This window comes from Aulostomus chinensis, chromosome 9 (assembly GCF_037954235.1).
Source record: "Aulostomus chinensis isolate RoL2024-O1b breed Wild chromosome 9, RoL_Achi_v1.0, whole genome shotgun sequence".
In the NCBI taxonomy this organism is placed as follows: domain Eukaryota; kingdom Metazoa; phylum Chordata; class Actinopteri; order Syngnathiformes; family Aulostomidae; genus Aulostomus; species Aulostomus chinensis.
Window position 1 is genome coordinate 5,032,081 of NC_141328.1, and position 23,959 is coordinate 5,056,039.

A 23,959-nucleotide genomic window follows, 5' to 3' on the forward strand; every position below is an offset into this window, starting at 1 on the left:
GGCTGCTTCTGAGCACTTGTTAAATAAACTAGTCCCACTGGTCGCCTGTGCTCTATCACTGTGTCTCCTTGTGCTGAAACGATGGTGATTTCCCCAGTCACCGGACAAGTGGCTGTGCCAACCGTGTTCAAATTGAGCTGCATTGTGGCAGATTATCTCATGAAAAGATGCTAAGAAGTAGCAGAAGAAACAGGCAATACCAGAAATGATAAGCTATTCAAACCATCACTGAGGGTTGTGGACACAACAGCCGGGGGGCAGCGCAGCAGCCAGTGAACTGAATCAGGGGAGAACAGGCTTTAGGAAGTGGCTTCTGGAGCGGGAGCAGCTCTAAACCTCTGTCACCCTGGAATAGGCAGCAGGTCCTCTGCTTTTGTGTCTTTTGATTTTTTTCCTCTTTTTGTCTGCACATCCTAAGCTTCTAAACAATACTGCCAAATTTGCTTGATCTCCTAAATTCATATTTACAGCAATTGTATTGCAGAAGATACAGAACATAAACCAAAATCCGTTTACAGGGCTGAAGCCATTGTTGGAATGAAGGAAAAGGAAATGGGAGATTGTAATTTCATGCCTTGGATTAATGTGTTCTTCCCTTAATGATGATTGTAAAGCGTGAAATCTAAATTCTTAAGTAAAAGTGATCCGTTACCAATCCAAGAGACAACTTGGAACAGACATCAACAAATCACACACACCAGAAAGTTTTGAAAAATGACAGTACCATTGAATCTATAACATCATTTAAATGTGTTATCGTGTTGTTCAAATAATACCAGTTATCTTATATGGTAAGTTTTTCCACTAATGTGGCACTTCCACAGTTAAAATAGAGAAAGGAAAATTTAATTTTCCCTTATGTAAGGACTTTTTCTACAGGAGTCTATAAAAAGTGATTAGCAGCAGATGCCGGTCCATTAGTTATCATTCTTTGCCACTATCAAGAGCAGAGATAATGAGGGGACTCACTTGCATCTTGAGTTGTTGAGCTGGAGTTATATTTATACATTCCTTTGTCTCAATAGGAAATGAATTTCTCTGCTCCAGTGCCAGCTCTATCCATCAGCTTCCAAGAAACTCAACACATCTATTCTGCGTCCATCAATCCTTCCAGCCACCACAAGGAAATGACACAGTAGCAAAGTAGAGGGATAACATCCCCAGAAACCACAAGCCCTCCAGTAATTGCTATCATTTCATTCTGTCTGGCTTCCTGCACTCTGCTATTGGAGGTAGTTGATTACTCAGCACAGTCGTAAGGAAGAAATGTTGGCATCCGATGTTTCTGTATAACATCAATGTTTCTGAACCCAGAAATATGGATGTTTCTGACAACAGTAGAGGTGGTGATGGGATGATGTCTGAATAGAGCGAGAAAGTCCACACTAGGAGGAAGGTTGGGGGAGTAAATGGGTTTGACAAACACCAGACAAACCAAGTTCGAGATCCATTGAGCCCCTCAGTCCATTATAGTAGCTTTTAGTGGCTGATCATTTTAAGAATGCCAAGATTGAATTATTTTTTCCCATCTTCTAATAACACAGAACAATTTTTTTAATAGCAAATGAGACATCCAGTTACAAACTTTAAATGAACATTTATTTAGCACCGATATTAGTGCCTTAAGGGGCAGCATGGCTCGGAGGTAGAGTGGCCGTCTAGCAACCCAAGTGTCACTGATTCGATCCTCACCTCCCCTGGTGACCATGTCCAAGTATCCATGAGCAAGATACTGAGCCCCTAATTGCTCCTGATGGCCTTGCGACGGACTGGTGACCCGTCTAGGGTGAAAAGGCAGCGTACGACCCTTAACGGGTAAGCGGTATAGAAAATGGATGGATAGATCATTGCCTTTATTTTCTCTGTCACGACAGTAAATGTCCACAAGGTAATAAAAAAGCGCAAAAGACATAGATGGAAAACGCAGCATTTCTTCTCACATATATATTTGAATTGAAAACTGCACCACGTCGACATTTTAGACATCATAAAACATGACTTTTGTGGATTCTGTTTTCAACAAGCTCTGCTGCACTTCCCTTTGCTGTGCTAATTGGTGACGTGCATCCTCACAAATTTTGACATCGTATACACGTTTGTGGTTTGCAGTATTTTACGTCTGGTGACTGGGTTCGATTCATATTTCCCCCTGAGATTGAGGGTCATAAAGTTTTGTCATATCACCCGTCTCACATTCCATCACACCAATGGTCCAAAATCATGAAAGAGTAAAAACATCTCACATCACTCACCCATATGTGAGAAGTGCAGACATTATTGTTGTTAATTTAATACCCTCACTGCTCCAACGTTTGCGCGGCCTCTTTATGAATGGCTTTGTTTTTGTTAATCTTTAGGGATCATACTGTAGATACAAGCTCTGAGCAATTGCTAAAAAAGCAGCAATTTAGTGGTGCATAGTAAATTAATGCACACTTGTCCACGATTAAGCATGTGCTCTCAGGGCACTCTAACAGAGCACTTTGCATCCAGTGTTTAATAGCATCTTTGTTAGTGACCCATATCAGTGCACTTGCTCATGACCATTTCAGTCTGGAGGCCTGCAGTCACGCCTTCAATTGCCTTCCACTGAATTGCACCCACTGAAAGCAGTCGCAGGACTTCATAAGTCTCTCATAGATATTACTCTGATGAATACATATGAGAGATTATTAAAATACCCCCCCCACACACACACACACACATATATTTTAAGATGTTCCACAAAAAGAGCATGTCATCATGACACCGAAATAATTTAGTCTAAGCCTTGCTGCTTATCCCTGAACGCAAGCAAGGGCACGTGTATCTAATCTTTCCCTTTAACCCTGTCTCTACTGAGCACCCCCGCCTGCTTCACACACTTCAAACTCTGTTTGAGCAAATACACGCCGGTATTACGCCTAAAACCTATGACATCCACCATGGGAGATTACAATGTCATTGTTATTCTAATGATTTTTTTTCCCCCTCCCTCAGCTGCGACCTCCTCACAACACGCACAAATTCACTCTCAAGTACAAGCTTAGACGTGCACATATCAACACCCGCAATCAAAGGCGTGCGGGCATATGCAGCAGCACACAGACGGAATAGACAAACATAAATTATCCTACTTGTTTCTCAACCCTTGTTTCCGCTGACATAAAACACAGCATCGGCATACTTTTTCCTACTAAATTGGAGGCTGAATATTGAGGTGGAATTGTTGCAGGCGAGGCTTCTACCTGAAGCTGTACGCCGTACACCTCATGATTGCTGTCTGTCATCCTGTGGTAGCAGTTTTCTATTAGGAAACATTTCCATAAATCTAAATTGTAAAAAAGCCCTCAGCAAGAGGAGAGGGAATCCTCAGCGGGCACAGAAAACAAACCGACTGGGTTGTCATTGGAGCCCACAGGATCAGATTAGCTCACCTCAGCTCACATACAGATTGCAAGTGAAGCAGGCTCTTTGATTGACACCATACCATTATCAAATTGGAGGGCCTTCGCTGCTCCTGAAGCACGCTGCAGATGCCGCATGATCCCATCAGTTTGAAAGTCAATATAATGGTAAAATAAAAGTCATATGTGAAGATGCACAACATAAAAGTAGATACTTGTCAGTGGTTGATGAGCTGTTTGGTCACTATACATAATCAATGAAAGAAGAACTTGAAGGACACGTATAAAGGAATATTGTAACTATGTGTGAGAGGTCCTGGTGAGTGGCAAGTGTTTTATTGGACAACACCGTAACGCTTGATTTATACTCCAGGTCAACGTGGACCCTACGCCTGTTGTTGAAGCAAGTGACCTGAGTATTTATTCTTCTGCAGCGTTGTGGCTGTGTCATGCTGCAGTTACATCACAAGAGCTGTGCGGGGTTTCCACACCACTGTGCTGGTTTGTCATTTTTGAAACCAGAAAAAAAGACAACATTTATGCTTTATCACACTATCCAAAATCTAAGATGATTTGGGATCTTATATAAAAATTGATGTTACATTGATATGTTACCCAGCCTGAGGAGACGGCTAGGAAATGTTACAAAGCTAACAGTCACCTGTGTTCCCAGAGATGTGCACGTCGGTCGATTCAACCCAAACGTGCGAAGGAAGCTTCAAGTATACAGAATATTTATTCCGATCCTAAATACAGAAGGATGTTCTTAATAATACAGGACAAGAAAATAAATGCTGGGTTAAATGATACATTCCAGTTTAACTGCAGAGCCATAATGTGCTGACTTTCTTTCTCATTTCTGAGGCAAATCTGCAGTAATGGCTAAATGTTATGGTGCATTTAAGAATTGCTGAAGCAGACAAATGGCCTTGGCAAACAGGAACTTGGCTGGTGCACCAGGTAGCAGGTGCAAAGGGCAGCTAGAGGGGCATCGCTTTGAGTGAGCAGGCAATCGTGTGCACTGTGTAGAGTAAACTGGATTGAAATGAATGAAGTTCACTTGGCCATGCTGCAATCAAGTTACATGAACTCGGGGTCATTAATGTATTCCAGTGTGGAATATAATGAGAGAGTTCTTGCTATGTCGAGAGCAACCAAGCCAAGATGTTACAAATGACATTAACCCAAACTAACACAGCCGACAGCACGCCGTGAGTACGTGTGTGTGCGCGTGTATCAAAACCTTACATGATCACTGTGCGCCATTGTTTCCAAGTTTGAGTTGATGTATTTGCTTTCTTTATCAACAGACTTTCCCAGCTGTCGTGTTATCTGCCTGCAGCTGCACCAGGCTAAACACGTCCTGGACTCTGACCTTTGGAGGGCATGATCAGAATAAGGTAGAGACGGACTGTATCTTTTGTGAAAGAGGAACTTCAGCGTTTTATTTTTTTCAATATGGACCCTTTTTCCTACATTTTTGTGTCTGAATGCTTGATAGAAGTGGCCGTTTTTGAAATCGCTCCAGTGTGGAGCAAGACCAGAGCTACCTGCAGCCCCACACCAGCTATAATGTAGTCCAATGGGGCAAATGGCTACCATTAAATTATACCCACTAAAGGTGCCATTTTTCACACTGACAGACTCAGGTTGTTATTATAATTGTCCAACAGCAGGATGGAAAGGAGACGTAACCCTGTATCTGCGCCTTTAGCTGGATTCCACTATGTATGTTTTAGTTGGTGTCCAACTCTCAGTCAGGGACACGTCCAGCTCTGAAATCTCATGAGAGTTGAAGGGCAGCAGGAAATAACCAGAGGGGAAACCAAACATGACTGATACTGGGAATCTCCACCAGTGATTTTCTGCTCCATCTCAGCACTTGCAAGAGTTCAAAGAGCTGGACACAAACTACAACTGCAACTATGGAAGTAGAGATAGACACATTACTCATTTCCACCATGTTTTCGGATAATTATAAAAGAAATCAGAGCCTTTCAGTGTGGAAAAAGTACACTTTTAGTGGGCGTAATTTCATGGTAGCCAGTTGCCCCATTGGATTCAATTGTAGCTGCTTTGAAAGATTTCAAAAATGTTTTTTTTCCATAACTCCTGTTACTTGTTACTTATCCACTTCCTGCCTCGTGGCATATAAGGCCATCACTCCAGGTCGAGGTTAAAAATTAGTGCCCCTTTAAAAAAAAACATGCTGACTGAACACAACCAAGGCAACCATGAGATTGAGTATCTGGAGTGTTATATTTTGGGACAAAGGCAGAAACAACTGAAGACATTCATGTGAAAAAGTTACATGTTCCAACACAATGCTCCGTCAACACACTCTTTTGGATCAGTTGTACAGGAGCATGGCTCACTGACTATGGCTACTGCTGCTAGAAGGCTTGTAAAAAGGACAGAGAGAGAGAGAAGAGGAAATGGGGGGGTGACCAAGCAATAACATCCACAAGAGAGGAGTTGAGATAAGGAAGCAGAAACGGTGAATGATGGCCTGTGAAAGTGAGCGAGAAGGACAAAACAAAACAGTGCCCCCAGTTCGAGTGTGTGTGAGAGATAGAGAGATGAAAGAAAGACAGGGAGTGAGAGAGGAAGGAAGGATAGAGAGAAGGAAGAAAGAAAGAACAGGGAGCCCATGCAGTTATTACTCCAGCTGGGTAACAAGCCGTTAGAGCCACAGCAGCAGCCACAACTCCAGTAGCTGGCACGAGCTGTCCACTATTATCTGGAGCAAATTTACACAGCCTGGCTGGCACACTCCAGAGAGGGGGAGGGGGGTGGGGGTTGGGGGGTGCTCAATGGGCAGACAGAGATGCTGCAAAAAAGGAGGCAAGCAAAAATGTAGATAGTCCTATTATTCTGTATACTATTCATTAGACAAGGTGACCTGTTACTTCACTCAGTGGGAACCAGCTGGTTATGTAAGAGTTTCTGGATTGGAGGTGGTGGTGGTGGTGGGGGGGGGGGGGGGGGGGTGCAGGAAGGAATGATGGGAATCCTGTCAGTCAAAAATAATCCCCTCAATTTCTCCTGCTACTGTTTCATTGAAGGTCTATATGATATGTCCTGGTCTAGCTTTGTAATCACATGCTGGCTGAGAGGATGAGACAGTCCTGGCCTGGCAAACACCCAGCCACTGGAAACACAGCAGGAAACACATTCTCCTACTGAGCGTCTCAGAGAGGAATATTACCACCACCTGCTGCGTGGCTTAAAGAGGTCCGCGTATGCCTGGTGTTCACCAGAGGATTTCAAATGTTAGCTGATCGTAAAAACGTGGGAGACCGCAGACATAACGACAGATTGAAACCAATTTTTTACATTTCAGCACAAGAGCACACAATACCAGCTGCTTCAATCGAGATGCGGGACCACACACTTGGCAAACATTCAAAACAATTTCAGAGAGCGAATTCCAGGGACAGAAACTGACACGATCAAACATGACTTAGAAACTATATATTACTTCTACTACATATATTACTATAATATGGAAGCTGACCGGCATCACACCCGTTTAGTCTGGACTATTAAGATTATGTCTGTAAACCCTATAATATAATCCATTCAGGTCAACTATGAATTGGGAACAACCCTGCGATGACCTGGAAGAGTGACTCATCCCCTGATAAATGATCACATGTGGTAACTTACAAAATACCCAACCCCGGGGCTGTGATCTAACTCTGATGATGTAATAGAAACACGTTGCCGCGACTACTTGCTAAGCTAGCTGTAGCTCTATCTATCCATGCTGAAATAAGTTATCTGTCAATTCAATTAACAGCACGGTAGAGTACGTGTGATCTCAATTCCCTCACTGCTCTGGATCCTGGAACAGTTAGCTGGCAGTATGCGCGGCACTGGCACAGGCAGAGAAGAAACTGACACTGTACAAAGATGCATTAAACAGGCGTCGGTCCTTCCTAAAGCTCATGATTCACAGATGACATCTTTGACTGTGTTGAGTGTAGGTGTGTGTACATTTGTGCAGACATGTACGAGCTGTCTCAGAGCTTAGAGCCTTCATTCTTCACACAAAGCCAGGAAAGCAGACACTTATCTTCAGGAATCTTTCCGCTGAGTTGTGATGATGTTTACAGCTAGCCACGCTCCAGCACTGATAGTCTGGCAAACACTACATGACTATAAACAAACACTTGCCTTCCAGATGTGAAACGATTCCTGCTGTTACATAGGAGGCTTGGAAACACAGTCATGAGTTTTCTGTGACAGGGAGTTCAGGTGTTACACCACTCACAGTCTGCTCAGGGTCAGCGGTAGCTCCAGACACACACACACACACACACACACACACACACACACACACACACACACACACACACACACACACACACAGCTGGCTTATCCTGTTATTGCACTTGATTCACTTGTGAACAGGAAAACATACCAACTCCAATGACCTGCTCTTCTTAACTCTAGACAGTATGCAGAGGTTTAAATACATGTTCCCGTTCCCCCAACAGAGGACCAGTGATTCCACTATGACCTTTATGACATAAATGTCAAACAGTTAAGAGGGAACACTTTATATATCAGTCGTAATGGTAACAACTCAAGAGGGAAATATTATAATATCCCACAAGTGAAAATTCTGTCCTGAATAACGACTTAAAGGTACAATGTTTAGATTATTTTAATATGCAAGAAGGTACAGCCAGTAACCCTCCAAATCAACAGGTGGCAGCATATAAGTTGGGTTGTCCACCCCTAGTTTATGAAACAGGAACATGCTAGCGTGCTGGCTAACATCCTAGAGAAACTAATCATTTATCTGTTGATTTGCATTCCAACAATCACGTGCAATCACAAGATTTGGGGACTGTCTGAAAGAAAGCAAATTATCTCTTTACGTCAACGTATCGTAGTAAAAGTAGTAACTGCAGGAGTGGTACACATTTCATAAAAGTCACAAATATGACCACAAATAAATAAATCAGAATGACTAGTTATTGAAAAGAAAAAGAAGAAAATCTCTGAAGAAAAATTCTCTATTTTTATATGCAAAATGACATTAAATTTGATCAGCTGATTGTTTTAGCAGTTGTATTAACTGTTGAGTATTTATACTTAAAACACCCCCATATACTATTTGTGTGTTGTCTATGCAAATGCATTTATTTATAGAGTAAATAGAAAACAAAATTACCAAATACCAGCAGTGAAGTGAAATATTTCCTTTGGAACTATACTGCGGAAGAAATAGAGTGCCATGAAAAGAACAGCCATATTAAAAACAAATACAGATATATAATATAGTATTTGAGTCAGTGTAGGGCGGCACGGTGGTGCAGTGGTCAGTACTGTGGCCTCACAGCAAGAAAGTTCCGGGTTCGAGTCCCGGCTCGGGCACGGGATCTTTCTGTGTGAGTCTCCATGTTCTCCCTGTACCTGCGTGGGTTCTCTCCGGTACTCCGGCCTCCTCTCACAGTCCACAGACATGCAATTGGGGACGAGGCTGATTGATACTCTAAATTGACCGTAGGCGTGGCTGTGAGTGCGAATGGTTGTTCGTCTCTATATGTTGGCCCTGCAATGGACTGGCGACCCGTCCAGGGTGAACCCCGCCTCTCGCCCGTAGCCGCCGGGATAAGCTCCAGCCCCCCCGCGACCCTTAACAGGAACAAGCGGAAGAAAATGGATGGATGGAGTCAGTGTAACTAGTTGCAGTAAATTTCAATCATGTATTTTTTTGTCAGAAAATCTTTCGAGGAGGAAGGAAAGCCTCAGTGGTTGTGTTAAACAGCGGCTGCGACCCAGCGTGCCTTCCTCTCACCGCGAGCTCAGGACCATTCCTGACTATTTTCAGGCAGAGGCACATTTAACAGATGCATTATCACACAGTTGTAAAGGGCTCAGCCCCCCTCTGCTCGCTACCTCAGCCTGGTAAAGGCCTCCCTAATTTCATCAGAGGTGATAAAACACCACAAAATCAAGTCTGCGGCTAGTTACTTAGCCCAATCTATCTTTGGATGAGAGGCAATAACAGCATGTGGCAAGGAGACTGGGTGCTTACTCACACAGAAGGATGCATGTCTGGAAAGCAGTGTTTCAGAGAGGACTGAGCAGAGCATCAAACAGACCACTAAACGGAACAATAGAGTAAACACTGTGTATAATGCCGATTTTGTTGTGAGTTTTAGCAGGTAGCAAAGGTTGAATGCAGTCCCTGATGTATTGCAGTCGGATTTTAATATTACTTTTTTAAAAATTGAATGAAATTTGTATATTTACTGATTAAATCGGGATGTACTCTTGTATCATGTAAAGACCGGGCCTCTCTGAAAAACGCACAGAATTCAATAATAACAATGTAATGAATTTTAGAATGCAAAATATCTTCTGTAATTTTCAAAATTGCTGAAGATATTTTTACACATCAGGGTTTCCAAATGTATTTTTTTTCCCAGCATCGATGCTGAATGACCGGGAGAATCGTGTGGCTCCGCTCCTCCTCCATACACCAATCTGAAGAGATGGCTGAAGCTGCATGCAGGTGGAAGGTGGTACACTTGTCACTCTTTGCTTTGTGGCACAACGGTCTCTTCCTGTGTTGATGCAGCATGAACTGTCTAATAAACTCAGAAATTTGACACTAGCAGATCAATTTGGAGCAGAGTCATATCCAAACAAAAACTGAGCAAGGAGAAACAACAAAAAGCAAGTTTTGTACTGCCCATATTGATTCATATTTACTGACAATCATTAAATACTTAATTATTTCTCATTGTAACTGCTGAAATGTAATTTTCCAACACTCGACTAGATGAATAAATATGCTTAAATAAGAAAAAAAACTTGTTTGTGGAAGACATGAAAATATGTAATTTGGAAAAAATCAAAAGAAATCAAGATTTCATCAGATTCTATTTGGCAACTTTGCAAGATGGGAACTGAAAAGAGAACTGTGACTTGTAGAAGAGCTAAAGTTCAATTCATCTATTTTCTGCTGCAGCAGACTGACGTAACCAGAAGACGCCCCTCTCCCCAACAAGGCACTCAGGATCCTCTAAGGGCACCCCAAGGCGTTCCTACACAGATCAGACACGCAATCCCTGCAGCATGTTCTGCACGAGGCCTCTGGTCCGACATGCCCAGATCACCTCCAGTAGGAGGTGCCCAGGAGGCATCCTAACCAGATGCCCGAACCACCTTTACTGACTCTTATCAACATGGAGGAGCAGCGGTTCTACTCCGAGTTCCCTCCAGACATGGAAACAGCATCTCTGCCCATTCTAGAGATTATTTAAGAGGACGTGTGAACATTGGTACTGACCCGCTGCCACCAACTTGCACTGCATTTGTATGCAAGTGCAATTAACATTAATTTAAGTAATACACCGCAGTAAGCATTAGCTCTGCCTTGATCAAGCTGGATCCAACTCCAACTGCTGGTCCTCTGGAGAGTATCAGCTGGTGCCAGGCCCATGCCAGGAGAGGACAGCATAGGATGGCACAGAACTGAGAGATCACTGTGGCTGACTAAGTGACTAGCTGGATCAGTACTAAAGTGCACATGCATGCCTTCCGGCCTCTTCCGTGTGAACCCCACACAGGATGGAGTGCTGGCTGGGATACGGTGGAAAATAAGCACTGGCTGGTTTCCTGTAAACCAATGTCCTGAGAGTGGAGCAGGCATTTGGCCACTGCAAATTCTCTACTTAACCACTGTGGACATTTTAGGAAGAATGTTACAAGCCTTCCAAAATAAAAAGTATCCTGTATACCTATAAATTACAGTATCGTGAGTAGACAGAATCTTAAAAGGACGTCCTACATGGCTTACATTTGTCCTTTACAAAAACAGAACATGTTTTTAAACTTAGCAGAGGATATAGAAAGGCTAGCGGTGACTTGTAGCATCTGCTGTACTGGAGGCATTCACAAGATAATACAAGCACCTGAATGGGTGAACAGTGGCCAAGATGGAAGGAAATAATGTCACGGTGACCTAGAAGCTCTAAGATGAAAAATAGAGTGTTGGCAGCCTAATAGCAATGCATGGTATTATTCACTAAAACTGTGAAGGTTGACTTTTGTGCTGTGTAATACACAAGAGATGTGGGCAGCGTTTGTGAGAGCATTATCGTCCACCGCTGTGATGAAGCACGGCGAATAATTAGAAGGGGGAGAGGTCCAATAACCATTGTGCTCAAAGTCACAGGGACACGAGGGGAAAAAGAAATAGCGTTGCTGACTTCTCCCAGATTATATTTTGTGGCTTTAAACAAGCATACAATGCTGAAAAACCTTGGACGCCACGGACTATTATGTGCCTGGTATGCCGCTATCTTGCTCCCACCACCTCTTTTTTCTTTTGCCCTTTTCATTTCATTACATCTCTAGTTACTCATGGGCTCTGGCTCCGGCCCTTCTGATGAGCCAAGGAGTGTCAAGCAGCCTAAAATGAGATAGCGGCGACTGCGGGGGAGCAAACACGTAGGATGCTTATACTGTACAAAATTTCTCGCTGTCACATCAGCTCTGTGTCTGTCAGAGCTGTACGAACAGCTACTACAGCCTGTCAACTACATCACTGAACCTGGGAATAAGAGCTCCTGCTCATTTTCACAGGCCAGAGGCTCCTGAGTGTGTCCTCTGCTCTGCTGGAGATATAACGCGGAGATAGTCAGGCCATCCATATTCTTTAGACAGACACGGGAGAGCATGTTTTATATGTCCATCAGTATTCTTCTTGTACTACATCTTGATATAGTAACCCATGGAGAGGCTTGGATCTCTGGGAGGAATGTCACTGATGTAATCACACACACTTGCATGCACATAAGCAGGTGTTGGGGGTTGAAAACATTTACATTCTGTACAGGAATCGTTCAAATCCAGCTCCAGTTTCAAATAAATGGTAATTCTTGCGTTGCTTTGCACATCTTATATAATGTGTGACTATAGGGGTACATGTGTTAAGGGTTTAAATGTAGCGGCTCCTCTGTGCTGCATCACCATAGTCACCAGATAACATTACAGGCATAGTCCCCCCCCCCCCCCCCGAAACCGCATGCGGCAGTTGCTTTCTGAGCATTAAGTTTGATCAAAGACTAATCTCCACTAGTAAGATGATTAAAATTAGCATCTGTTTCATTGTTAAGGAAGTGAGGCAGGCTGGGACAAGATCCCACAGTGCAAGAGGGAGCCAGAAAGACACAACAAGACAGACAAGCCAAAAAAAGAGAGAGTAGTGAGAGAAAGCGCAATGAAGAACCGAGGAAGGGAAAGAGCAATATCAATTTAAAAGAAAAAAAAAAAAGAAAGAAAAAGAAATAATAACTGAAAATAAATCAAAGAAAAATAGCATTCCCTTGCTTGGTCAGTGCTACCAATGCCAAACCCAAGCAATCTGAATTCCTCTGTGAAAGCCTTTACCTTGTAATAACTTTTTCCTTAGACCGCACACATAGATGATGAAGCTGAGGCAGGGATACTGTGGCTTGACTGCTTTAAAAGCCATCACACTGGGCCACAGGTTTAGTGGAGCAGTAAAATGAGGCTTCTGCGAGCAAGTCAGCCCCTCTCCATTCAATTGAGAGATGTAACTGAAACCTCTCAATGACAAGTACGCTGTGGCAGAGGATATGATGAAACTGATGCCCACATTAGAGTCAGCATAAACACAGCAGCGGGCAGCGGGAGTATTTCCTCTTATTACCACATTTCGTATTTGGGGGAGTAGGGGGCAAAACATGGGGTACAGTACTCGGCATTCCCCCCTTTCAGCCAAACAAAACAGCCCCGCTGCTGGCGTTCCCATTAAATTGCATCAGCAGTAGGGAAACATATAATCAAACCCCAGCAAAAAAACTGCAATAACAGGAAAGAGAAAAACGATAAAAATCAACTGTTTGCTACCCTCGAGAAAATGTAACTGAGTGGAAAAAAAGCTCCATTCATCATTTCATCAGTAACATAAAGAGGAGCAGCTGGGGCAGACTAACATGCTGAAGAGGGCTAATTAGGACACTTGGTGGCTGCTTCACTGCTGTTTTAATCTGGCCGGGACATGCTAGCAGTCATTCAGAGTTTTCCCATTAATCTGGAGAATTATACTTGTACACACACACACCGAGATTATCTACGAGTGTAAATCCTGTGGGATCACAGGAGCAGGGTTCGCTTGTCAGCAAGTCTCAAGTCCTCTGTTACATTTGTGCAAACCCAGCAACACGGTTTGGTTTCCTACTTCAGTGTGTTCATTTTTCTTACCACTTGATGGCATCTGTCCCTTCACTGTCACAAGACTTTTTTTTTCTGCTTGCATTTACAATATGCAGTTGTTTGTATTGAGGGCACAAATATTAGCTAGCCTGAAAGCAGTTCGCTTAGCTTAGCATGGGGGACGGAAACTGGGGAACAGTTAGTCTGGAATTTTGTTTTTGGTTGGGAGAAATCCCTTATTGCCATTTGCATTGGATGCTGGATTAAATTAAGCTAAACTATGCTACGTCCTGATTTGACCGTTTTCAAACTCATTGTCCCAAATCCCAACAAATACCTAGCAGACTGCAACATTCTCTCTCTCTCTCTCTCTCTCTCTCTCTCTCTCTCTCTCTGGTGAGCTATTCTCAAAGGAGCAATGTTTGATTAGTGAAAGGGACTTTTACAGATGAAGGCTGGTTGGCTGGTTACCTCGCCACCCTGTAAGACAGCAGGAGTTTAGCTTTAAATGTGTTGATTTCATTGTTGTAATACAGACGAAAAAAGCCGACAAAGAATGTGCCCCACTGCAGGTCATCAGTCTGATAACTAATGGATGTATCAATTCTGTTCCACCAATGCAATCCTTGTGTTAGCTGCTGTTTCATAACATTTTTTTACAAGTTTTAGTCGATTTTTCATCGGTTGAGGCACTGTTCGTGGTGTTGAAAAGTGCACTGATGATACATCCAGCTGGAACGTAAGCTCATATACAGAGCAACATTTAAGTGTCCCAGTTTGGCGGTACCTGTGCCTGGCACTCAAAGCCCTTTCAACGAAAGCAGCTCTGCCTTCATCCTCCATCCCTCCCTTCTGACTTCCTCTCCTCTTCCTGTCTGACTCAGTGTTGCAAATAACACACCCAGATCTCCCTTTTTTTTTTCTGAGCACGTTGGATTTCGGGACATTGTTACATCCAGCTTCCTCAGTGACCCAGAGCACTCGTAGGCTCAGTGCATGCAGGCTGTTCTCATTCACCGTTCCAAGGTGAGCCAACAAGAAGCGGTGCACCAGGATTGCATTGGGAACAACAAAAACAAGTGCACAAATAATTGTGTGGGTCCAATCAAAGACTGGTTTCCAATCTAATAAATAATAATAAATGATAACATCTTCCTCAGGTTGAGGATGATACCCTGAGCCTCGCTCAGTCTTTCAGTTAATTTAAGTCATGTCAAGGCTTCTGATGTGTTTAGATTCAATAACTATTTTTTCCCATTCATTCTTTTTACAAAGATTTTTCCTACTACAGAACTTTTATTGCCACATGTTGCAAGCAGCTGAGACACTGAATTCTGTTAAGCACTTTTTAAAAGTTTTTTTTTTTTTTTTTAGCAGTGGTTCTTATAAAAAAAGGAATTTCAATAAAATAACTACGTTACAATGATTCCATCCGATAAAGCCAGTTTTACATTTCATTTTTCTGATTGGTTGCGTCAAAGAGAGGTGCATAAAGGGAATGTGAGTTGTTTACTTTGACACAGAGCTACGGTACACGATGAGCGCCATCAGTGAGAAAAACAGGCACACACTACATTTCAGCGTTTTCAAAACTTACTCCTCTGAAACATTATACAACACGATCCATGAACACTCTAGCCTTGACAAAATAAACAAAAGCAAAGCGTCCTTTATCAGGGTTGTCAATGTTTGCACACAGAGAATGAACGATGGAATGAAGGATTTACAGGAGTGTGTGTTTGCGTCAGGGGAATATGCTTATTACTGCATGTGTACTCTGTACCTATTCAAAACATTGCAAAGCCTCCCCTCCCTGTCTTCAACTCCTGTTTTCACATTTTTTTCTTTTTGTCTGTGGACGAAGAAGAAAAAACAAAACAAAACTCACAACATAAGAGAATGTTGGTTTTGGCCCTTAAATGCAGGTGAATGTGAAAATGTGCTGACATTTCCCAGCATCTAAGTCACACGCCAGTCCCCTTTGGCATGCCTCCATCCAGCACTCCAACACTTTCTCTGCCAAATAAACAGAAGACAGAGGAAGCAGGAGAAAAAGAGGAGGGTGGACATGGAGAAGATTATCCTGCTTACTGTTACGCACCGGCTTCAAAAGGATAAACCCAATACAACATGAAATATATCATCATTTTGATCGAACCTCCCCCCCCCCCCTTTAATAGGTGAGCTGTTTGTTAAGGAAATTGGACTACCGAAAAAAACATACGCTTTACATTAAACACTGTGTTCAAAAAAATACTGCCTGAAACACTGAGCAAAGTGTAATAAAATGCAAATTTGTCTCACCTCTTCACCCCTGTCAGGTTGAACATGTTCTTTGCGAAATGTGGGGGAGGGCTTGTAGCAGCAGCATGAGACTTGTGCAAAATACTTAATAGTAAACATTGCACCTACAAGCTCTGAGACGCCTTTTTAGCTTGTTCTTACACAGAGATGAAGGAAGGGAAGAATAAAAGTGTGTCTGTTGAGACTTCAATGAAGGTAACATGTCAAATGCAACTCTTTAACATAATTAGCTTCAACAGTGTCTTGTACATAACGACAAGGAAGGATGCTCGTTGGCTGTTTTCAAGTACAAACCTGCTCAATCCTTTCCTGCTCTCTCCACTCAATCCCTTCTTGTACCTCTGTCTCCCTTAGGCGAGCAAATGTTTCACAGCGGTCATATTTAATCAACATCCTCATGGATAAGACGGAGATATCAAGTCCTCTACTGCACAAAAAAAAAGAAAAGAAAAGAAAACCTTGGCTGTCATACTCAGAGTAATTGTCTTAGATACCCTGATCCATTCTCCTTAAACGCTACAGAAACACTTCAGACCCACATCGCAGTGGATGTGTGATGATGCCGCGATCATGTGTTTTTCGCGGTGTGGTACCAAATCATGTCATTTTGTCAACGTAAAGGATTTTCCCAACATCTGCTGCAGGTTGCAGGAAGACGCCACGGTCATGTTTCATATCTCATTGGTTATGACAGAGGCAGAATAATACGTCTGCTCTTGCTGCTCAACGGAAGGCATGCAGTGTTTCTCTTTGATAGCGAGGGCCACTAGGAAATAAGAATAGGCAAAGAAAAACTTTCAACTTCCCCTATGATAGATTCATCATGATAATATTTAGCTGGCAGGAACAAATAGCAGTCATTGGGCAGGCACACTGTTACTATGAGCCAATTCAGTTTGTGCAGCCTGATTCACAATGGTTATTTTGTTTATCATTTGATAAGATGCGCCCTCTGAAATGTACTGAGAGGGAAACAGGATATATTGTTCTTCACTATCCCACACATCTAACAAAGCCCTATGCTTATGGAGAACAAAGCTGTGATCTTAAAGGTCAGGCAGAAGTCAAGCTCAACAACAAAAACATTTGGTTTTGCCCTGAGCATGCCAGCAAAGCTATTACACACCCTCAGCAAAGACTCTGTGAGTGCTCGATTACAAGCAGCCTACCCTTTTTAAGTACCTTTCAACCCCGTCCTCCCACTTGCTTCAGTGTGGGGATCAGAGTCACGTATCCATGCATAAACATAACTGTTATCCCAGGAGAGAAATTATTTCCCCCCCGGCCTGGGCACTACAAATCACCTTGGGCTAAAAGAGTCTGGAGTTACAGACGCTTCAGACTGAACTTTTTTCTTCCTCTTCTTCACGATACATTCATGATCCTTCCATCCGACGAGCGTCTTCTTCACATTACCGAGCATTGGAGTGAATAAATATGTACCTTGCATATTTTAAAGTCACATTTGCAGTTCCAAAAGCAGCAGCTGACTAATTCAGTATAATCGTTTGCCTTTTGTCAGTATCACAGGGAAACAGGACGCCACCGTGGGCTACGCGATAGGTTTTGAAGTTGTGAGGGTTCGATTTAGTTCATTTTACTTTGGTTAAACAGTGGGGGAAAAAAAAGTTTATCAAGAGGATGTGTTTGTGTGAGAAAGAGAGAACAAGGAGGGGGGGGGGATTTTTCCAGACAGTTTTGCTATCTCACTCAGGAATGAATTTGGAAGGCGTTATTTCCCATTTTCTTTTCTTGTGTTATCTCTCAAGGGCTGAGGGTTGAAAATGGGTTAAGGCTCAGACTAAGAGAGAGAGAGAGAGAGAGGGAGAGAGAGAGAGAGGGAGAGAGAGAGAGAGAGAGGGAGAGCGCGCTATCCACCCAGCTATGTCCATGGCTGACTGCAAAATAGTAACAATGTAGGGGGAGCAGAGGTGCAGGTATGTACATGCCACTGAAACTCAGAGCACAACAAGGGAATCTGAGAGATGTGTTGCCTTCAAGCCCCAGAGAAGGAAATTAAATACTGTAAGACAGCACGACAAACGCTGAAGCAAAGAGAGAAATAGGTTAATGTTAAAAACAGATTGTACTATTCTTGAGTAAATACTAGCATGGGTCATGTACCATCTTGTAAGAAAATTACACACTGCTTTGACATGGCTGAGAGAACTAATGGCCATAAAAAGCGGCTTTGAGTTGAAAGTGGTCCTGTTTGTAATTGGTCCGAAGTGTAAATTGTAATGGAATAAAGCTGCCGTTGATTGTGCTCCCCAATGGCACATGAGCAGACAAGACAAGGGATGTTTGCGCCCCTTTTCTGCTGTAACCATGGCGACTGTTTCTGTAGTAGGCAGGGGCATCCTCATCACCAGGGGGCAGTATGGGCAGCACAGCATGGTGTTGCCTTTAGGGTCTATCCCGGTGCCTCCTTTTCCAACACAAAGGAACAACACACTTGTATAAAAGACACATGTGCCTCGCAGTCAAACAAATACAAATTAAAATTAACACAAACACAAGCAAGCCGAGCACAAATGATACATACACACTGTCATCTGCTCCTGACAGCTGCCCCCTTGGCGTCTAACACAAGCCCCCCTACCACTCTGCCTCTCTCCCTCCTCCTTTTGTTGCTCACTTATTATTGTCTTTTCCCCCAAACAAAGTACCACATCCTCCCATGATACCAGTAAATTGATTATTGATGCTGTCGGGCTAAATTGACTTATATATGTGAAAAGAGAAAATGTAGAGACAATGCATTTTGGTGCTCTTCCTGAAAATGAAAGGATTTGCTCATAAAGTCTTTATTTCCCTCTCTTTCTGTTGTTGCTCTGATACGGTGCACTGAGAAGCCTTGGGAGAAGTTTGAGGGCTTAGGTGACTGAGGAGAAGCAACAAAGGTAGTGTCCTGGAAAAAAAAAAGTACCAGCTGGCAGTGTTTGAAAAAGCCCTCATTGCCTGCTGGGCTGACAGTCTGACTTCCAACCTGCGTGAAGATCGGTAACAAACAAACAGGCGGATTTGTTATTCCATGCGTTCCTGTGCCAAGATGGCTGCCCCTTATCGCAAGCATCGCTTAATTTTGTTACACGTGGTAAAATATAGGATGGCTTGTGACAGCAGAGATCAGATAAGGAGTGAGAGCGGCGGGAAGGGGAACATGGCGATGGGGCTGAATGCCTAAACAGGCTGTTGTGTGAGGGAGTGAGACTGATGATGGTGGCAGGCTCGACTCAGCCTGTAAAGAATGGCAGAGGCGAGGGATCCTGTCCCATGAAAATGTGTCACGAAGGCAGTTCTATTAACATCTTAATAAAGGCTTCCCGTGCCCTGGAGAGCCCTCGTGAGCAGACTCCCTTCTCCACTCACATAGGGGCCCAAAGCTGCTCGCAGCATGTCAATGAAAGAACATTTAAGTTCTGCCAGTATTGCATTGTGAGGGCGTTAAGCTTCCTAACAGAGTAGCACAAATGCCTACCCACAAACATGCTCCACTAAGTTCCTTTATTCCTTCTACTTTCTTTTCTGCTCATTCCTCCATCTGCAGGATTCAGCAGTTGTACAAAAGGTTTTGTTTCATCGAGCTGGCAAGCCTTTGGGACCGCAGCGTGCACTCTGGGGTTCATCGCTAACTTGCTGCCATCAACAGACAGAGCAGGATCTGGACTGGTCGCCACTGCATCTGGCAGAGGGACGACCACCCCCTGTTGGTCCTCGGATCAGACTGGCTACAGTTTTTGTGGTAGCTGTGGACACACACATCCATACAAGCTGTTTCCATTTAACTGTCAAGCCAATTTGAAGCAAACTCCAGAAATCACCACAATACCCTACAACCTAAACCCTACACCGTAACTGGAAATATAGCTATGCTTCACATCGACACAGACCACAACAACTGTAACCCGTCTGCTAAGAAGCATCATATTTCCTCCAACAAATTTTCACATGCCCATTTCCACATTATCCCTTCCTTTGCTCTGAAAATCATCCGTTTTATTTGTTCCTGTAAATGTAACTTTTCAACCTTTATTGGCTCAAACTTCAAAACTATTCACTCTACTTCAGCCGCTACTGGTGACAGTAAATGGAACTTAGCACAGCGGCATTGCAGTGCGACACAGCCAGGCCACCGCAGAATTATAAATGTCTCCATCCTAGGTCACATGTCATAGACCCAATACATAACCAAATATCCAGCTTAAGGCATATAAATCTCCAGCAACTGGTTTGAAGTGAACAAACTGGGCAATGTATTAAGTATTGTCATCAAAAGATGGCGATATAGGTAGCATGAGTGTAAGGCGGGGAAGAAGAAGAGTGGTTTTTGCCCAGCTTGCGAAACATGGAGAGAGAAGTCTAGAAGGAATTACGTTCAGCTGTAATTGTTCTTTTGTTCCAGCAATGTTGCATGCTGCCTGGAGACAGAGACAAAGTTTGGGAACGTGTGGAAAGTTTCTGTACGTCAGAGAGCCAAGACTGAAGACTAGTCAGGCAGTAAATATGCTGACTAGACGTGACATCTGGATAAGGCCGTATTACAAGAAAACTCATATCTATGTACAACAGCGTTGGTTGAGGTTTTTAAGTACTCACATTAGTATACTGCGTGTGTGTTTATTGAGAAATATGAAAGGCAAAGAAGTAACATTGATTTTTGCTCTCTGCGCTGTGTGTTGCTCATAGAGGGCAAGCTGTTACTTAACAATGTTGTGGCCTGTAGTCATCAATCTAAAATGGTTTCAACGATTCAATAAGTCACTGACGTCTACTCAAGATGATGAAAATGGTTACAGCACTATGACTAGACCATTAAATGTAGCCCCATGGTGTTTTCTACAATCTGCTATTGTGCGGGAATGGCCACATGAGTAATGCAATATCTTAAGATCTATGATATGTATCTTTATAATATCAATGGCACATCCACTGGAAGATTTTAATTCCCTGGCACAAAGCAGATATTATAAAACAAATATATTCTCATCCAGGCAGAGAGTGGTGGACAAAGTGAGGGAAAATCATCTACTTCTCCATGAAAGAGATCTGATATTCATCTATTTAATGGTGAGAAATCAATTGGCTTTGCTTTACTTTCTTGTGAAAGTTACGATCACAGCTCTCAAGTGTCTGTTCCCAAATTTAACCTGATTCCTACCAAATATCTAGGTATCAGTGACAGAATCTCTGCATCAAATGTGTGTAATCTTACACCAGATGTAGAGAAATGTACTTCCTACACTTCCTCTACAACCGGCAGCAGCTCAAACAATCATTTGTTAGCATAATCACCGCCTAGAGAGATCCTTTGCTGAATCTGATGCTTGAAACATCAGAAGCGGGTAAAGAAAAACCCGTGTTGTTTACAATTATTATCCAGAAGACAGGCAGCAAGCACTGAAGATGAAGCAGCCTGCTGTAGCTGCCGCCGCGTGGATGAAGACACCGCCACCGCGATCTTCTGCTTTTCCAACCCTTTCAGACTAAATGTTCTCCTCGACTGCACTCCACTTGATCAGTGTCACCGCCGATCCGGATCTCACTCGTGTCAATCCTCACATGATACGCCTTCGATGTAAACGTGAATTTGAGACAAAAATAACACGGCTGAGAGAATGAGAGAACGTTGCATGTGTGTGTGTCTGTGTGTGTGTCTGTGTGTGTGTGTGTGTGTGTGTGTGTAGGTCAAGGAGATTGAGATCTCTTGTTGTGACAGCTGGACAGTTGAGAGGTGTAGATAAACAGGCCGCAGAGAGGGAAGACGGGAGACCAATTGCATTAAAACAAACACTCACTGGCTATTTGTACACTCAAGCAGATAGTAAATGGGAGGACTGATATCTCCTGGAGAATGAGTCAGTCAACTCACAAAGCTCCATTATGTGCATGTGCTTGCATGCGCAGGCAAAAAGACAGTTGGGATGGTGGGGGTTGCTGTAAGAAGAGGTGGTGGTGGAGTGCGTGTGTATGCGTGCGTGCGTGCGTGTGTGTGTGTGTGTGTGTGTGGGGGGGGGGGTTCAGAATACACAGCCGCTGAGTGCATTTGCAGTATTCGCTCATTAAGAAATAGGTCAAGGATTCTGCCTTCATGCATAGCGACTTGTCAAAATCTCTCAAGCTAAACTCTGGTGAGTCTGGCTGCCTTGAGGGGGAATAGAGAAAGAAGCAAGCAGTGTGCTGTGTGATTGCTGGTGGTGACACAGCAGCACTCAGAAAAGCAGGAGAGACTCATTCAGCAGCAAGTCATGCAGTTCAGTTTTTTTGGGAGTGTTTTTTGTTACTGTAGCAGTCATCAGAGTTGATGAGTGGTTTAGGATGAAGGCCAAGACAGAGAAAGAGAGAGAGAGAGAGTGAGGAGGTGCGCTCACATTGTCAGATAATTAACTAGTTTTGGCGCTTTGCTCTTCAACAGAGGACGCTCTTGAGCCACGGGTGCCAATCAGGCGAGAGCTGCTGCTGCTGCTGATGCTGCTGATGGTGGTGGTGATGGGCAGTCTTGTTCAGAAGGTTATGATAAAATTCCACATTTAATTTCATAGCTGATAGCTCACAAAAGATGCTCACACCGAAGGCCAAGTCAAACTGCAAAGGGTGAACAATCCTGAACGGACTTCTGCATGACCAGATAGAAATGTCCTGCTGACCACACAGCTTCACATGGAACTCATTCAGAAATACTGCAGCCCCCCAGCAGAGTGGCGAGGCAGAGGCACACAAGTATCAACTCCACAAAGCTTGATCTAAGTTTGTCCAGTTGAAGTAATTTTCTCTCCAGCCTGGGCGAGGTTATCGATCGAAGCAACGTGTGATGTTACTTTCCAAAGGCTTTCTTGGACAGCTCGACTTTAGAAGGTATAGCTCTGAAAGTGATTTATTGAGCAGAATTACTAAAATATTTGCCGATATCCTTCATTATTTAAGACGAGAGCAACCAGGGGATTTTCTGGAGTTCAGAGAAATGATCAACAGCAACTTTAGACATATTTTAACAGCGATTTACTTGTGTGATCTTTTATTGACAGAAGTTTGTAGTCCTAAAATGTTATTTTATGATCCTGGCACACAAGGAATGAATGAATCAAAGCTCAGGCAGCACGGGTTGGAATGCAGGCTGGCGAGAGACGACTGGTCACTGTGGTAGCTGCGCTCTATCTGTGTATTTGTCAGCGTAAAACTGGAGTTAATTAAGTGAATATAATAAGCATGTGATAATCAGACCAGCGCTGGTTTGTTCTTCCAAAGGCATTAATTTCCAGCATGGTGGCTGTTTTGGGGTCAAGCTGCGTCTCCTCTTTGAGATGGATATTAAAATAATGATGTGTGTGTGTCACGCTTCACATGGACACACACTAAAAACAAAACAAAAAACCCAACTTGATTTCACAAAGAGACACCAGGTTCTGATTGCACAGGCAGAGGGATTAATATGCTGCCCATCCGCTGTGGCAGCTGTAAGTTATTTTCATGCAAATGTGAAGCAATTTTCTACTTAAGACAACATCTATTTTCTTTAGAGTCATTGTCACGGGTGCCTGCCGGAGAGCTGACAGTCGGACAGAGAGTGAAGATTTGTAGGTGCATCTGCTGAATTGGACAGATGAGGTCGACAATCTGGATCCCGGCGCGCCAGTTGGCAACGATTTATCAGATCGCTGTGTTTTGTTGCAAATTGGGTTTTAGCTTGTAGCACTTGAGAAGACGAGAACAAATCCAAATGGGAATGTGTTCAATTTAGATGTGCACTCACAACGCCAGTGACACTGTGACGCTATTTTGATCTACTTGAGTCTGAGAGGCACCGTTCATTCCCTGCTACTACAAACTTCACTTGTTGCAGTGGCACTGCACAAGTCCAGGTCAGCCAGCACTTTATGCAAAGCCGTATATATATATATATATATATATATATATATATATATATATATATATATATATACACATAAACATATCACGTGAATACTGTCAACATGGATGTGTTATGATGGGGTTACAAGCAAGGTCACCAAATCAAAGTCATTTCACACTCAGACAGAGTGATGATTGAAAGCATCACGAAATAG

At 43.2% G+C, this 23,959-nt stretch overlaps 1 protein-coding gene across 2 annotated transcripts in view; it reads right to left on the bottom strand.

Annotated features, from left to right (window-relative positions):
• The window catches only part of plxna2 (plexin A2), a 195,209-nt gene that overhangs the window by 170,211 nt on the left and 1,039 nt on the right, over positions 1–23,959 (bottom strand). Inside the window, exon 1 of one of the 2 annotated variants that reach the window (XM_086213283.1) lies at positions 15,481–15,567. The exons of the other annotated variant lie outside the window; for it this stretch is intronic. The gene's annotated coding sequence lies outside the window, so the exon portion shown is untranslated. Of the gene's footprint in view, positions 1–15,480; positions 15,568–23,959 lie in introns of those variants that run through there. 2 annotated transcript variants of the gene reach the window in all.